This window comes from Lagopus muta, chromosome Z (assembly GCF_023343835.1).
Source record: "Lagopus muta isolate bLagMut1 chromosome Z, bLagMut1 primary, whole genome shotgun sequence".
Taxonomy (NCBI): Eukaryota; Metazoa; Chordata; class Aves; order Galliformes; family Phasianidae; genus Lagopus; species Lagopus muta.
In genome coordinates, this window is record NC_064472.1 from 2,394,568 (window position 1) to 2,410,598 (window position 16,031).

At 49.6% G+C, this 16,031-nt stretch overlaps 1 protein-coding gene across 1 annotated transcript in view; it reads left to right on the forward strand.

Annotated features, from left to right (window-relative positions):
- The window catches only part of ZBTB7C (zinc finger and BTB domain containing 7C), a 102,817-nt gene that overhangs the window by 32,353 nt on the left and 54,433 nt on the right, over window positions 1-16,031 (forward strand). Inside the window, exon 2 of the mRNA XM_048931602.1 lies at window positions 3,291-3,388. The gene's annotated coding sequence lies outside the window, so the exon portion shown is untranslated. The remainder of the gene's footprint in view (window positions 1-3,290; window positions 3,389-16,031) is intronic.

Consider the following 16,031-nt stretch of genomic DNA (forward strand, 5'->3'; position numbering starts at 1 on the left):
AGGAGAAGATCCAGTGCACGCAGTGTAAATGCAAATATTGCATTTGTGTCTGTGCAATTGCAAAAGACAGACATTTGGGTGTGTTCTTGAGATGCAGGAGGTGACTGTTGGGAGTATGTGAGAAGGGAACACCTGGAGGGACTGAGTTAAGGGCAATGACCCATCCCAGCCCTGGCATTCCTTCATTTTGAAGAGCTACCCTGCATAATTTCCTCACATTATATATGAGGAATATATATATATCTTATACAGTTAATTGGCAAGTGGTTTCATATGCAAATAAACAGAAACATTACCAGAGCAAGATGTAAGCTGTGCTTTCTGCTGCCGTGCTCCAGCCCTTGCTTTTCTGGGCAGCCTGATTTGCTCGATGACTCCTTTCCTCTGGTGCCTGAAGATGTGATACCTCTGTCTTTGTGTGTTTGTTAGTCGTTTTCTCTACCTGGGATAAAAAAAAGCAAGGGTAGGGGACCTCCAGGTCAAGGGATCAGTGTGGTGCATGCTCAGGGGATTATTTTGGGATGGCATGGAGATGTGTGCCTTGCTGTGGCTCTGCGATGCCTCTCTGCTCTCAGCAGGGAGGGGTTTCCTACCAGACAGGCAGTTATTTGTGAAACATTGACGTTTTCGTTCTGTGGGCAATGGAGCATCTGTAGCAGACTCCACTGCCATTCACTTTCAGAGCAACGGTGCTACAGGCAGCGGTGCTGAAGGATGTTTTTAATTCAGAAGATTAAGCGTAAGTAGATTAAGGATGGGAGAAAGTGTGGATAGAGTCAATAATGTTCTGTCCAAGGACAATTTGAAGTGTAGACTTCCTTGCTGGTGAGGTCAGAGATCACAGCTGGCTGCGCACGCTGAGGACCGTGGGGTTGTGGACTTGTGGGGCTGGGATCTTGGATGGGCACCACGGCCCAATGATCACAAAACTGCCTTGAGAAGCAACATGGTCAGCTGGGGGCCTGGTGGAACATCACATAGGTATCATGATGTGTATGGTGAGACAGGCTGGAAAGTCAACAGTGCTACAGCCTGAACTTTTCCATGGGTTTAGGGTTTCCTTGCCTTGCTTAATGACACAAAAGCTGCCCGAGCGTGGGTGCTGAGCTCACATCTGCTCTCTCCTCCAGCTTCGAGCTGCTCTGTTTGAATTATTCATGGCAATGTGTGCTCTGCCTGCAGCCCCTGCCATCGCAGCTCACCCTGCAGAGCTGGGCACTTCCCCCTCTGAGCAGGGAACCCGGGCTCTTGGGATGAACTGGGCACTATTTGTTATTTATGCGCTATGTTTCGGTGGGCTGGCCGAGGTGCAGAGTGCTATCACAGCTCAGGATGAAGAGAGAAAGCTGCACGCCAACATCTGTAGCTCCGCTTGACAAGCCCTGCTGTATAAATAATACCGAGGAGCAGCTCTGCAGGGCTGCAGAAGGGCAGATGCCCTTATAAGTCGAGGCAGGAGGAAGGGAGAGGCTGTGCCAAGGCGCTGGCTCGGTGCGGTGCTGATGCCACGCACTGCAGGAAGGGCTGGGTGATGCTGTGTGAGCTCCTGGACGTGGTTTTCCTGGGATATTGTGTGTTTGACGTGCGTTTGCTTGCTTCTCAGCTCATGTTACTGCAGCTCGGTGTTTGTTTAACCTCTTGTGTGTTGCAGCGGGGAGCAAGGAGAATCTTGCTCTGCCTCGTCACCAGCACCTGCATGTTTTTTCCATGATGATCTGATTCTGCCATGCAAAGAGCTCTGCAGACTGTCCAGAAAGGCACCTGGCAGTCAGGCAGTCAGTTGGTGCCCTGCTTGCTTAATTCAGCAAAGGAAACCCTATGCCTGCTGCTCCCAGAGGGGTCTGGGTGCAGATCTGCCCCTCCAGCATCACTAATTTCATCCCAGTGCATCGAAACAACCCAGCCTGCACTTTGGGGTGAGGGCTGTGGTGCTGGCAGGGTCCCGTCCCCACATGGAGCTCTGACTGGTTCTCAGCAGGGAGCATTCTTCTTTTGCATTTGCAAAAGGCAGAAAAATGGCACGTGGGGCCCTCGGCTCCCCACCCCAGCACACGCGATCTGCTTTGGGTGAAGAAAGCTCAGTTCAGGGCACCTCTTTTGTGCAGCACCCCAAGGAGGACTGGTGCCTTGCTCTCACCTCCAGCACTGCGGGAGCGCAGTGTAAGTCTGCCCGAACTTACCATAATGCCTCTCTGCATGATGGAAAGAAGGTTTTCTATTAAACCTCAGGGAAATAACCGTCCTTGTTAATGAGCGCGGAAGTAATGAGCCACAGCAGGGTGACTGGAGAGATTTGGGCCATCGCTCTGGAAGATTGCATTGTTTCTTTAAATTAGAGAAATAATTTAAGCAAACAAACGAACAAAGAATTTCTGGAAATGAAAGCAGGGTGCAGGCGGGATGATTTGCTCTCTTCTGTTTAATGGGAGCAGTGCCGTGAACAATTGCACTGCTGACCTCAGAAATCTATCCATGGTAACTGGTCACGGGAGAGAAACATAGACAGCCTGCCACCAACTTGGGATTCAAGTTAGATTTTCTGTTTTTCCATGGTCTTGGGCCAGTCAGGGACTTTCCATGAGCAGCACTCGGGACAGAAATCCCCTTCTGCTGTGTTGCAGCCAACACCACTGAACAATGACGGGTCTGAGCCTGCTTTGGGGCTGGCTGTGGCGTCAGTGGGTTTAATCCCAGCTCTGCTGGGATGTGGAGCAGGCTGGAAACAGATGGGACTGCAAACGGGCGCTATGGCAAACATAGGAGGTGCTATAAGGATGGCTCTATCTGCACATGCCTGCCCAGGGGTGCCTGCATGGCCACGTGTTCAGTCCTGGGTTAATTTGGGATCCATTTGAGACCTGCATGGGGATGTCCCATGATCTGTGTGGCTCTGAGTCCTGCAAGGGGAAATCAAGGCACTGCCGGGCTGGAGCTCGTCCAGATGTAAATAACCAGAAATACTGAGGCCTTGCTCGTGTGTTCCTCAAAAGACATTTTTGGAAGGGATCACTGTGCTTTTGTTCTTCCATTAGGCAAGTGAGGAGAGAGCATTGTTTTCTTCCCCTCATCCGTTCCCCTTATAGGGAAAGAAGGAGGACTTGGCCACCCCAAGCCATGCGTCCCAGGGGACCTGAAAAAACAAAGGGCTGTGTGGACAGAAGTGCCATCATCCTGTTCCTTGCAGGATTGTGGGACTAGCACATGGGGTTGGGGTGGGTTTTTAAAACTGTGGTACAGCTTGTTTTACAAAGGAGGACTGTCCTGAGCCCAACTGGTCTTGTTTTATCTAGGCTCCACGGCTGATCCTGCTGAGAGCCCCTGAGTTACAGAGCTCTATGGGAACTGAGACCACTTGACTGCATTCAGCACCTTTCAGGAGCAGCCCTAGGTAACTATTCTCATTCTCTGCATGGACTGTGAGTGAAATTCGTTCTGAGTTCTGCAGACAAGCCACAGAGATATTTCTTGTTGTGCATTCCATGCATCTGTTAACCCGTTCTGCTCAGGTCACGGAACCCGCTGTGCTCTGACAGATCAATGCCTTCCTTACCCCCACATCGAGCTGCTTTGCACCCAACAGTGCTTCATTTTTCCAAGTCTCCACGGGGGTGGTGGTGCCACGTGGGCACCAACAGGCCCAGGTGTCTGGATGGAAGCAGCAGGACCGGGAGCAGGCTGGGGTTGGACTCGATGATGGTCTTAGAGGTCATTTCCAACCTTAACGATTCTGTGATTCTATGGCTTATTCTAATCCCAGTGGGATTGTTGTGCTGCACCACAGACACGAACTCTTCTCTGTTGCCCAGAGGCTGGATGGAGCAGAGTTGCTGGAAGCCAGGTGCCAAACTTTCCTGTCGATGTAGGTTTTCATTCCCCTGAACGTCATCACGCTGTAGATCAGTGACTTGACACCACAGTAATCACCAGTGCTCCAAAGAAATCACGACTGCATCACCTCCCTCCCAAAAAACAAAGAAATCTCCTGTACCTCCAGGAAGGGAATTTCTCGATCACCATTCTGGCAGTGAGAGATAGCTGTTCTGCTGAGGAGGTTTGAATTCAACTTGCAGAAAGCTGGAAAAATAATTACAGGATTTTTTGTGTTTTTTTTTTGTTGTTGTTGTGGGTTTCTTGTGTGTGTTTTTTTTTGTTTGTTTGTTTTTGGGTTTTTTCACTCCCATCACAAGTAAACAAAGACTGAAAATTGTGGAATCATAGAAATCCTAGTGTTGACTTGGGTTGGAAGAGACCTTAAGGATCATAGAATGATAGAATCACAGAATGGTTGAGTTGGAAGGGACACTAAAGCTACCTAGCCATACCTCCCATCAAATCCAGTTGTCCAGTGCTCCATCCTTCTCAGCTTGCTCCAAGGTAGACAAATGGAAACCAAAGGGCTAAACTGTGCCCTGTTCTACATCCTGGTGTGGTTTCACTGGTGCCATGAGGCCATGCATGAAGCCATGGGCAGGGTTTGCTTCGAGCTTCCTTCTTCCCAAAGCTCGGGATGTGAGCTTGAAAAGCACAGCTCTGACAGCTGAATTTGAAGAGAACTGAGTGAGAGTGAAGCCGGCAGGATGCTGTGGATGTTACTCTGAAACACTGAGGATGAATGATTTCCTGTAGGGCTGGCTTCCTGAGCATGCTTATATCCCTTATTAAATTCTGCGTGCCAATAAAAGTATCAGCTGGTAGAGGGTTATAATTTTTAACCCTGTCTGTAGGGTTCCTCCACAAAAAGCTGGTTAATAAAAGCTAGCAAGCTGAAACCCAGCTCTCACCATCAGCTTTTATTCCCAGCATGGCAGTGGGGTGAGGGCAGCTCCCATTCCATGGGCTCTGGGCACCCCATGGCACACAGCCCCACTCTCCATGCTGCCTTGTGGTGACATTTTAGGATCCAGGCCTGAGGACTTTGACTGGGCTATTTCCTGTTTGGACAATCTCCATCTCAAATACTCTATGCATGGCATTGTAAAGAGAATAAAGAACTAATAACCCTTAACTCTTGGAAAGTGTGGGGAGCGCAGCTTAAGTTTCCAATGAGGAGGGGGATGATGTGCATTGAAAAAAGGCTCAGGAAGTGAAAGGGAAGAAAAAGAAGGAGAAATGTGCTCACCCTAAGACTGCAGAAGGGTATTTTGGGGTATTTTTCCCATCCTCTCTGCATCTGTGGGGATGAGGTGCTTTCCCAGTGCCTCAACTCGGTGTTTAAACTGCTGCTGTCAAAGCTTTGAGAGTAACTAAAACAAAATGTCACAGGTCGAATGGATCCTGTCCAGTTACTCAGTTTATTAGGAGTGCAGTGTAAATCCTAGGAAAGGAAATAAATGGGCAAACATCCACCTCCCCTGCTCTGCATCCCAAACGAGCATCCCAAAGCACGTCCCAAATGGGCATCCCAAATGGGCATCCCAAGGGAACATCCCAAAGGGCATCTGAAAGGGCATCCCAGGTGGCTACAGCATGCCCCAGGTGATGGCAAATGGGAATCCCAAAGGGCATCATCCCAAATGGGCATCTCAAAGGGGAATCCCAAAGGGCATCATCCCAAATGGGCATCTCAAATGGGAATCCCAAAGGGCATCATCCCAAATGGGCATCTCAAAGGGGAATCCCAAAGGGCATCATCCCAGATGGGCATCTCAAATGGGAATCCCAAAGGGCATCATCCCAAATGGGCATCTCAAAGGGGAATCCCAAAGGGCATCATCCCAAATGGGCATCTCAAATGGGAATCCCAAAGGGCATCATCCCAAATGGGCATCTCAAAGGGGAATCCCAAAGGGCATCATCCCAGATGGGCATCTCAAAGGGGAATCCCAAAGGGCATCATCCCAAATGGGCATCTCAAAGGGGAATCCCAAAGGGCATCATCCCAGATGGGCATCTCAAAGGGGAATCCCAAAGGGCATCATCCCAGATGGGCATCTCAAAGGGGAATCCCAAAGGACATCATCCCAGATGGGCATCTCAAATGGGAATCCCAAAGGGCATCATCCCAGATGGGCATCTCAAAGGGGAATCCCAAAGGACATCATCCCAGATGGGCATCTCAAATGGGAATCCCAAAGGGCATCATCCCAGATGGGCATCTCAAAGGGGAATCCCAAAGGGCATCATCCTGAAGGGATATCCCAAGTGGGTATCTCAGTGCATGTCCACAGCACTCCTCTCCCATCAGGTGTCAGCGCCGACGCCGTGCTCCTCACCGCAGGTTATTCTTCAATTTGCTGTAATCTGGAAATAAAGGAAGAGAAGAAAAAAACCAAAGTGTTCTGGGAGTGAAGTGCCAAGCCAAAAGCACTGAATTATTAAGAGATCCGTATCTGGATAATGGATTTATGCTCTTAAACAACTTGTAAGACAAAATAAAGATGTTTGCGGGATCAGCCTGGGATCACCCTTGAGAAACAGAGCTCCCTGTGTAAGCTGGTATCGCTTTTATTATTATTATTATTTTAATAACAATAATATTTCCCCTGTGAAGCCGTACGTGAGGATATTATTTGTGTAGGAACTGGGAATGAACACGGAATGATCGGTGTATTTTTTAAAAGCACTTTACAAGTCGCTCGGCATTGGAAAAGGTACAACGATCCATCAGAGCGAGGCTTGGGGATGAAATAATTAGAAATCACACAGCCGTGGCAAAAGAAGATTAGTGCTAAAATTAGAAGCCATAAAGTTGTTTTTGGATGGTGCTGGAATCCAGGCAGTTTGATTGCAGTGTTCCTTAGTAAGATGTGAGGTGAGAGGTGTGGATGGTTTGCATTTGGCTGCACTGAGGTGGAGCAGCTGATGCTCGGTGGGATGTGCTGGGAAATGGTTTCCAGGGTGATCCTTAGGGAATGGAAGAGAATCAACATGTGAGCAGGAGCAAGCAGCAGCCTTTAGAGGAGGTGGGTCTGCTGCTGGGCTCTTCCTTATGCTCCCCGTGGATGGGGGTGCCATGGTGGTGCTCCTCCTTCGGCTCCAGGACCTCAGCGCCCAAACGTTGCCCCTGGGTGGGATGGGTGTGCATAGTGGGTGCCATGGTGCAATGTCAGAAGGGTCTCCCTGTGCGCCAGGGATGTCCTCTACCCGTCCTGTAGGATGGATTGCATCTCAGAAGCAGGACCTGTGCGTACTGCACAGCTGCAGGTGGAAGTGCAGTTTCTCTGTGCTGCACTGATTAACACCTGTGGCAATTGGGCCCATTGCCCAGGTGTGCAGGCAGGTGGGATGGAGCTTGCCAAGGCCACCTGCTAACCCTGGCCCGAGACAAAGAAATTCTTAATACAACGGGGGCATTAATCTCTTAAAATAAAAGGAGACCTGTTGGGAAGTTGAGTTTTAAATGGATCTGCTCCGCTAAGCGTGCCAGCAAAAGGCAAATAACGTGGGGCTGTGGGGCAGGAAGCATCTCTGGTCTTTGCAGAACACCATTCCTTTCCAGAGAGAGGAACCACAACTTGTTGTGTCTTGTAACACAAGAGCTAGAAAAAATCCTGAAATTGTTGGGCAGAGGCCCTAAATAGCAGGAAGTGCTTTTTCATCAAAGGTGTAATTAAAGCAAGGGACTCTCTGCCCACAGGATGTTGCGGATGCCAAAAGTAAAAGTGGCTCCAAGAAGTTAATGGGAGAAACTTGAGGGGTAAGCATCCCTTGAGGGCTCGTAGCATGGTGCTGCAGATGGGCTTCCCCCTAAATCCGAGCAAGAATCCCTGTAGAGATCCAGCAGGATACGAGGTGGCATCACCCGGATAAAAGCCAACAGTTGGGTTCTTGTGCTGTGTCATGGAGAGAGAGGAGTTTCTGGGTGAGAAACCTGAGCTCTGTGGGATGTGCTGCCTAAATACAGAGCAACCCGCTGAAGCTGAAGGCGTTTAGAGGTTTCCTTCTGGCCCTGATGTGCCACCCCAAGCAACAGCAGCAGCAGTGCAGGAATGCAGGGCATTCCAGCTGAGGCTGTGGAGCCCAGCATCAGAGCCTCAGGAAAATCCAGCAGCAGGACTTTATTAATTCAAACTAGTGACTCTGAAATACTGAATAGTGGGAACGATTGGGTACCACCAAAAGACAAAGGGTGGTACTATGATATAAAACAGAGCTGTAAGTGGTCTGGGGGAGCACCTTTCATATTCAGTGCATTTCAAAGCACTTTGCAGAGTAAGAAGCAGAATGGAGCCTATGGAACAGTCAGTGTGTGCCTGACAGTAGCTAGAGATGTTGGCCAGGATGCTGGGGTGATCTGCGCTCTCCTTTTTTCACTCTCCAGTGAGTGTTTGTGCAGGAGGTGGTTGGATAAGAGCTGGCTGCAATCATCCCTTATCCCAGTGCTTCATGGCTGGGACCTGTGACCCCATATTTGGGGAAATTGGAGTTAAATGGGAATTTTTTTGGCTCTCCAGAACACAAGCCATTGGGATAACTCAGCCTCCCTAAAACTCAGCAATATCAGCAGCTGGTCTTGCTTTGGATTTCCCTGGTCCTGGGGATCTAGAAAGGTCCTTTCCATGGCGATGTGCTCTCTTAACTGGCTCAGTTTCCCTGCACTTCTTTTATGTCTGGGGAAACGGAGCTGGGGAAACATCTTGTGACCCACATGAAAATCCCTCAGTGCAGCTGGGCATGGACCTCTCAGCTCATGGTCTGCTCCACTCCTCCTGTGGTCACAGCTTCTCGAAGGCCTGCATGTGACTTCAGCTCTGTAATTTTAGTGAAGCCAGAATAGCATTGCCACAGCTGCAGGAGCAGATCTCATCTTCTAAAACCATTTCTGTGGCTGGGAAATGTTTCTTGTGCCTTGCAAAGGGAGTAAGAGGTTAATTGCCTTTTTTTTTTTTTTTTTTTTTGGAAAAGAGGAAACAAATGTACCCACCCCACCCTAGCACAAATCTGTCAGCCCAGGGCAGGGAGAAGGAAGCAGTCGGGGGAGGGATGGACTGGGGGCATGGGTGGGGGCTTGGCTGTCTGCCCATGGGCTGCTGCACTATGCTATATTTGGAGCCCGGGCTGCAATGTTGGCTGCATATCCCTGGACAGTTGTGATGAGTTATCCCTTCAAGGGGATAAAGTGAAAAAGAACAACAGACACAAGATCTGCAGCAAGGCCTGCTTTAGGGTTGGAGATTGAGATCTTGTGAGGATGGAGATCTCCTGCCTTGACCCTTGTCATCTGGGTCCTTTATCACGCCAGCTCCCTCCTGACCAAGAGGGCCAAATGGCTGCAGCCTAGGTTGGCATCGTGTTGGTGTTGCAGTGGCATTCAGCTGATACTGAGTTGGCATTGGATTGGCATTTGGTTGGCACTGGCTTGATGTTGAGCTGGCATTGAACAGGTATTGAGTTGGCATTGGGTTGGCACTGCATTGACATTGGGTTGGCACTGCATTGACATTGTGTTGGCATTGAGTTGGCATTGGGTTGGCATTGGGTTGACATTGAGTTGGCATTGGATTGGCATTGGGTTGACACTGTGTTGGCATTGGGTTGGCATTGAGTTGGCATTGGGTTGGCATTGCATTGGCATTGAGTTGGCATTGGGTTGGCATTGGGTTGACATTGAGTTGGCATTGCGTTGGCATTGCATTGGCATTGAGTTGGCATTGGGTTGGCATTGAGTTGGCATTGGGTTGGCATTGCATTGGCATTGAGTTGGTATTGGGTTGGCATTGGGTTGACATTGGGTTGGCATTGCTTTGGCATTGAGTTGGCATTGCATTGGCATTGCGTTGGCATTGGGTTGACATTGAGTTGGCATTGGGTTGGCATTGGGTTGACATTGGGTTGGCATTGCATTGGCATTGAGTTGGCATTGCGTTGGCACTGTGTTGGCTGCATCTCCTCATCCCCATGAAGAAAGGAAAATGGGCTGCAGGCAGGGATACCCTTGAAATCTGGGCTCCTTTTGCTGTTTCCTTTCTGCTGAGCTTAGACTGATGTAGATGCAGGCTGATGTCATCACAGGACTTCCTGCTGCAGGAAACCTGGTGACTGCACTCTGAAGGTGGTCAGGACTGAAGGTGATGGTGATGTTGTCCTTGCAGTGTTTGTGTGAGATGGATTTGCACCCTTCACCAGGAGATGCTGGTGTGGCAGGCATAGGAGAGAATATGCCAGGGATGGAAGACATGGATGTACAGTCCCAAAGCTTTCTCTTGGAGAACATCTCACGGGGCTCTGCTGATATTCTCCAGCTGAGGATCTGACCCACTGTGCCTCTCCCCACCTTGACCACTGTGGGAATGAGCTTCACCATCACATCATTCCCTCCCCCTGCACTCCCTGCTGTCATTGCAGACATATTTGTTTAAGTGGCTTTCACTAACTCGCATTTCCCATGTGAAGGTTTGGTCTCTGTCCTTCTGCAGTTGTACCTGCCGTGCAGCACTTTCCCTGCAGACCTCCCTTTGCTCATAACACGTTTTCCCCTGCTCCATGGAACTGTTTAACACGCTGTAAGGAAATGGTTTCCATGTGAGCCTCATTCCGCTCACTCCATTGATTATTAGGTGTGATTTCCCTGATCCCTGCCTGTATCTGTGAGTGAGACAGAGGGGTGTAGTGATGGCTTGGATTTATCTCCCCCAATGACAAGACAGATAACTCCAGCGTGGCGTGGCTACAGGTGTTATCATTTGGGTGTCTCCTCAAGAGTGAAGGTTAATGCCTTGCCACTACTGATCCATCACTGCATTATCCGGAGGATTTATATCTCTTCTTGTGCCTTTCCAGCAGCAGTGCTTTCTCTTTGCTGGGCCTGAGATCTATGTATGTGCTCACCGGTGTCAGCGAGCCCTTGCTCTCTGGGTTCCATGTGTTGTGTTGTATTGGGAATCATTTCTGCTTGCTGCTCCACGGCTTCACCCTTACCCAGCAGAGGAGTGTGGGATGGATGGAGATGAGCCAGCAGACAGACCCCTGCCCGAGGACGGGTTGTGTGTTTACAAAGCCCCCATGTCCATGACTGTTGCATCCAGTCGGAGGCAGAAATCTCCTGCTCATTTTTTGGGCTTCTTTTGTCTCTAAGGTTGCCAAGTTCTGTTCAGTCAGAGTTTTCTGGGCTGGCTTGAGAGCTGGGACCATCCAAATCCATCCATTACTGCTTGACTCACCAGAAGTGCGCATGCACTGGGCAGAGGGAGGCAAGGTAAGACAAACCCTGATCCCATCTGCCAAAAAATTCCACCCAAAAATGAGAGTAGCAGTGGCAGGGAGCAAGGAGGAGCTCTCATCTGGAAATTAAACCTCTTTCCCCCTTCCCCCCCCAAAAAGCAATAAATCCATCAAATTAAAATAAAAAGGCAAGTAACACGAGTGACAGTTGTATAGTATCAGATAACACCACATCCTGAATTCCAGCAGGATGGGAAATACGGAGCAGAAATCACTCAGGTGCTCTTAGATAGCGATAAGGAAGGCAATTCCCATTTACAGGCAGAAATAAAATAAGAAGCCCTGATAAACCCTTCGCAACTCGATGGATTAGGGCTCTGCCTGTGCAAATTCATTACGGGCATGCAAAAGGAAGGAGATCTCAGAGCTAAACTGACTGCAAACATTTATCCAGAGAAGAGCTGATTCACCCAGAAGAGATTTCTCTCCAGGGGGAAAGGGGGATCTGCTGGCAAGCTGTGTCCCTGCCTGTCACTTGTTATGCAAAGAAGCCTCTCCCTTTTGTAAATCAGGAGGGATGGGTTAATGCTGAATCCTGCTGCAGCAGCTCCGGAGTCCTTTGCACGCGGTGTAGGGAGTGCTGATGACTTCAGGAGGGCTTCTGGCAGGACCAGTGCCAGTCCTCGTTATCGAGAGGATTGCCATTTGCTCTGATGTTTTCAGAGCCCTTTTCATTTATTTTCGTTCATTTTCATATTTTCCTTGTTTCATATTACTCATTATGTTCTGCTTTATTTGCTCTGTCTCTGTAGGAGTGACTTTGTGCTCGGGTCCCATGGCATGCTGTGCTCTGTCCTTATCTCCAGCTCAGGTCCTTTGGCCCATTGGGAGCCACCAGCATGATTCAGTGATACAGCACAACCTGAGTTCCAGCCTGTAGTTGTCTGGAATGGTTGCAGGTGGCTGTAGAAATGCTTCCAATGATGTGCAGGGACTGGAACGCCATCTAACACCTTTTGTTCTGGCAATTAAATCAGACTGCTTGCTAATTTTGGACATAAAGCTGGTAGGAACCTTGAAGAGTGAAGGAAACCTTGATATTTCCTTTCCTGTTGTTGAGCTAATGTTAAATGAAAAAAAAAACCCACCAAGAATCCACGCTTAAAACCTCAGCTGAAATGCTGTCTATTAGTTTTGTCCCTGAAAAGGAGGTTTTGGTTTTCCAGTCCTGTGTTTTGAAAAGACTCCTTAGGAAACAAGGCTCTGGAGGTGAAAACCCGACCCTACAGCCCCCAAAACCTCCCATCACTGAGGCAGGCTGTGAGCACTTCGGGTTGGATTCCCCCACTGAAGGATGCAGAAGGGATGTCGTACATCTCCGTGAGTGGGTTGTAGGACACAGGAACTGCTCTGGGCTGTAGGAAAGCACATTCACTGCACTTTCCTTACTGCTTCATGCTGGACTTTCTCAGTGCCTTCCTCACAACAGCCAGTGGAGGTGCTGGCACTGATCCTGGTTCTGGGGGTCTTAGCATTGCCTTGCTGTCTCTTGCCTTTAGGAGTCCATCCAGGATGATAACCTCTGTATGGGACCACTCAACATCTGCTGATGCCCAGAGGGAAGGAGAGCCACATTCCCACTGGCCATTACAATCATCTCCCACCTTTTTCAGGGCATTTTGTGTCCATGTTTTTCCCTCTGCACTTCTGCAGTGCTGGGCTCTTGTAGCGCTCCGGAGTGATTCTGCTAATGGGATCTGACCTGATGGCTTTGCATATTTTAAGTAAATTAAACACAGCTGCTCGGAAAATCCAGTAACCTTAACAGCACCACGGCTCCGTTGTCTGCATTGTAATTATGGCGGCAACTGCCTGGAAGTTCTACTTTCTGGTTTATTTTTAAATAACTTCTGAGCTACCCTTTGATCAGCTGCTCCATCCCGGAGACCTTCCTGTCCACTGCCTTGTGCTGGGGTTAACCCTTCCACCTCAGGCTCCTTTTTTGGGCAATCTGATGTGCAGTTGCAAAAATGATGCACTACAGATGTTCGCAGCTCCTGTCTCAATATGTGCTGCCTTTTTGAGCTGGAGGGGGGTCTGAGCTTATGGCAGAGCTTATGGGTTGTGTGTACGATGCAGACATCCAAAGAGTGTGCATCTTGAAACGGGCCACTTTCTCTATGGCTTAAACCAAAATCTTCAGTGCTTCCTCACAAGGGTGGGATTTATGTCACAGCAACAGCAGGAGGAATCGGTTTTATGGTTTTATGTAGGAGCAAAACTGGGAGCATCATTACTTGTCCCTCATCCACCCAGGAGTGGAAGCCATGCCTGCAGGAGCAGATGATCAGCACACTCCCTTCCTTCATTAAAAACTCACACCATCTTCTCTACAGGCTCTGCATGGGATGGAGCAAACCCAGACTCATGGAAACAATTCAGGCTTTTTCACCAGAGCTTGCAAAGAGCTCAAAGAGCTGAATTTTGAATGTGCCCCCCCACACATCACACAACTCAAGGTCTCCAGCTGCACTCGAAGCCACATCATGTTTGCTTCTGACTACCCCACGTTGTGCCAGAAGTGAGACCTGGTGCATGGCAGCTCCGAGGGCACTCCTAACAAAGCTGCCTGCCAGCTTGCTTTGCAGCCTGGTTCCTTGTCCATCCAGCTGGCTGGGGCTGGCAGCAGGCTGCTCTGCTCCCCATCTGCTGTCTGCAGTGAGACGGCGGTGGCTGAGCCGCCCATTGGATCTGAGCAAAAGCTCTGAGTGCATGTGATTGGGGCTGTAAAGTTTATGAGATTCTGTGCTTTATGGTAAATTTTAAATGGGCTTTGCAATCCAGGGTACATTAGAGTTTTTAAGGGAAAGTCAGTCTGATGTGTTGCAGAGCACAAGGTGGTAATTTCCCCTCTTATATTGATGCTATCAACAGTAAAAATGAAGCAGCTGCTTCTCAGAGGATTGGATTTTTAATGCATTCGATTTATATTATCTGTAGACTGTTATTTATTACGTGGGGCTTTTCCCCCTTCTGTTTCTCCTGCTGGCTTCTGCTTTCCTTCTATTATTATAGCAATGCAGCGTGATCCTATCTCACGCTTTCCATCTGCAGATCCCACAGCCCTTTCCTAACATGGCCAAACTCCATTATTTCCATTTTTTCACCCAGGAAAGGGAGAAGAGCCATCATTCCATCGCCGTCAGGAACCTCTGGCGTTTAGGCTGGGCTGGGAGGGCAGCACTCATGTTTGTCACAGATGATCTTCTGTAACAGTCAGTGGATGTTTGGTCAGTGCAGAGCCTGTAGGGTGTTTGACCCTGAAGGAGGTGCTGATACAGCTCTGCAGACATCAAGAATCGCGCTGACTCTGTGTCCCCATCAACTGCAGTAAGAGCTGAGGCAGCCAGCACTCATGTAGGTCATGATTCAGCTGCTAGACATGTGTCTAGCTTTACCCTCAGGCACACTGCGTGGCTGCCAGCTGTCAATGAGCAGGCATGCAGGTCCAGGGCCATACCTGTCAAAACTATGCACCGGTCTTGGATAGCTGAGGAAGTCTAACGTGGCGATGGGAGCCTGTGTTTCATCAGCAAAATCCAGCACTTCCACGTGAGCACCCCAGCTCAGAGATCTTAATCTGGGGTGAATCTCACCCAGCAGGTCAGGGGCTGGTGCAGGTTTCTCAGGGTGGAAAAGACCGCTGAGATCAAGTCCAACGCTAACCCAACCCCACCATGCCTGCTCTGAGGTTGGAAAAGACCACCAAGACCATCAAGTCCAACCTCAATTCATCCTCACCATGCCCACTCATTAGGAGAAAAGACCTCCAGGATCAAGTCCAAGAGTTAAAGTCATCCCCTAGGATGACCTCATGACATGCTCCCCATACAACCATCTTGACTGTGCCCATGGCTCGTGCTGCTGGCTGTTGCCCCACAGGTGGGATAAACTCAAATTGCTGGCTTGTCAGGGCTGAAGCATGATTCCACTCACTAGGGTCCAACCTCAAGGGCAGAGCTCAGGGTTGTGTTTCCTCCAGGCACGTCCCCATCCCCGTGCTGCTCAGAAATGGTTCTTCCCAGCTCTGTAATTCACCCCAGCGTGGAGAGATCATTGTGCTAGGACTCCCCTACCAGCATGCGTGGTGAGGAGCAGACTCACCAGTGAGCTGATGTGGTGTTTTGGTGATGTGTTCCAGGAAGGTTATTAGAAACATGGTGTCATGCCCAGGATGGTGTATTTGATTCCTCTAGAAACCACCCCAAGGAGCCAGAATGGAACTTGTGACTGCAAGGAAAGCTGCAGGAAGCCTGTTTGCTGGGCTGCTTTTCATCTCACATGCATTTGGCAATGAGGGAAACCCGGGCTGCTCCCAGCAGTGCTCTGTCCAATTTGGTAATTGCCACACGGGCATCCATCAGCCTCCACAGAGCTGGGCCGTCCCTGATGCTCTCAGGATGGAAGCCAGGGCACTGCAGGTATTTGCAGCCTTCCTTGGGAACGCTGCCCAAAATGAATACGGCGGCACTCATCCACGGCGACAGTGACCTGCGCTGGGCTCTTTGCCCCCTTGCTGATCACTTTGGGCTGTACGGCAGCAAACGAGCCATTAGTCATCAGTGGTGGTGGTTACTCATCAGCTAATGATCTAACCTGGGGCCGGGGGTAAGGAAGGAGGTCACGCTGAAGGTGGCAGCAGCTGGGTGCTTTCAAAGCAGATGGACTCGTTAGCTGCTGATAAGGCCTTTTCTGGGGCTGGTCATGGCCCTGCATCCCACACTGCTGTGGTCACCGGGCCGTCTGTGGCATGTTATGAGAGTCGCTTGTGTTTCTCTGCTTTGTTTGCTGCCTAAATATCCTCGTATTGACAGCCTGAGCTGCATGACGAGGAGAAGTGCCGCCTGTTGCAAAGATTATCGCTTGTGGCT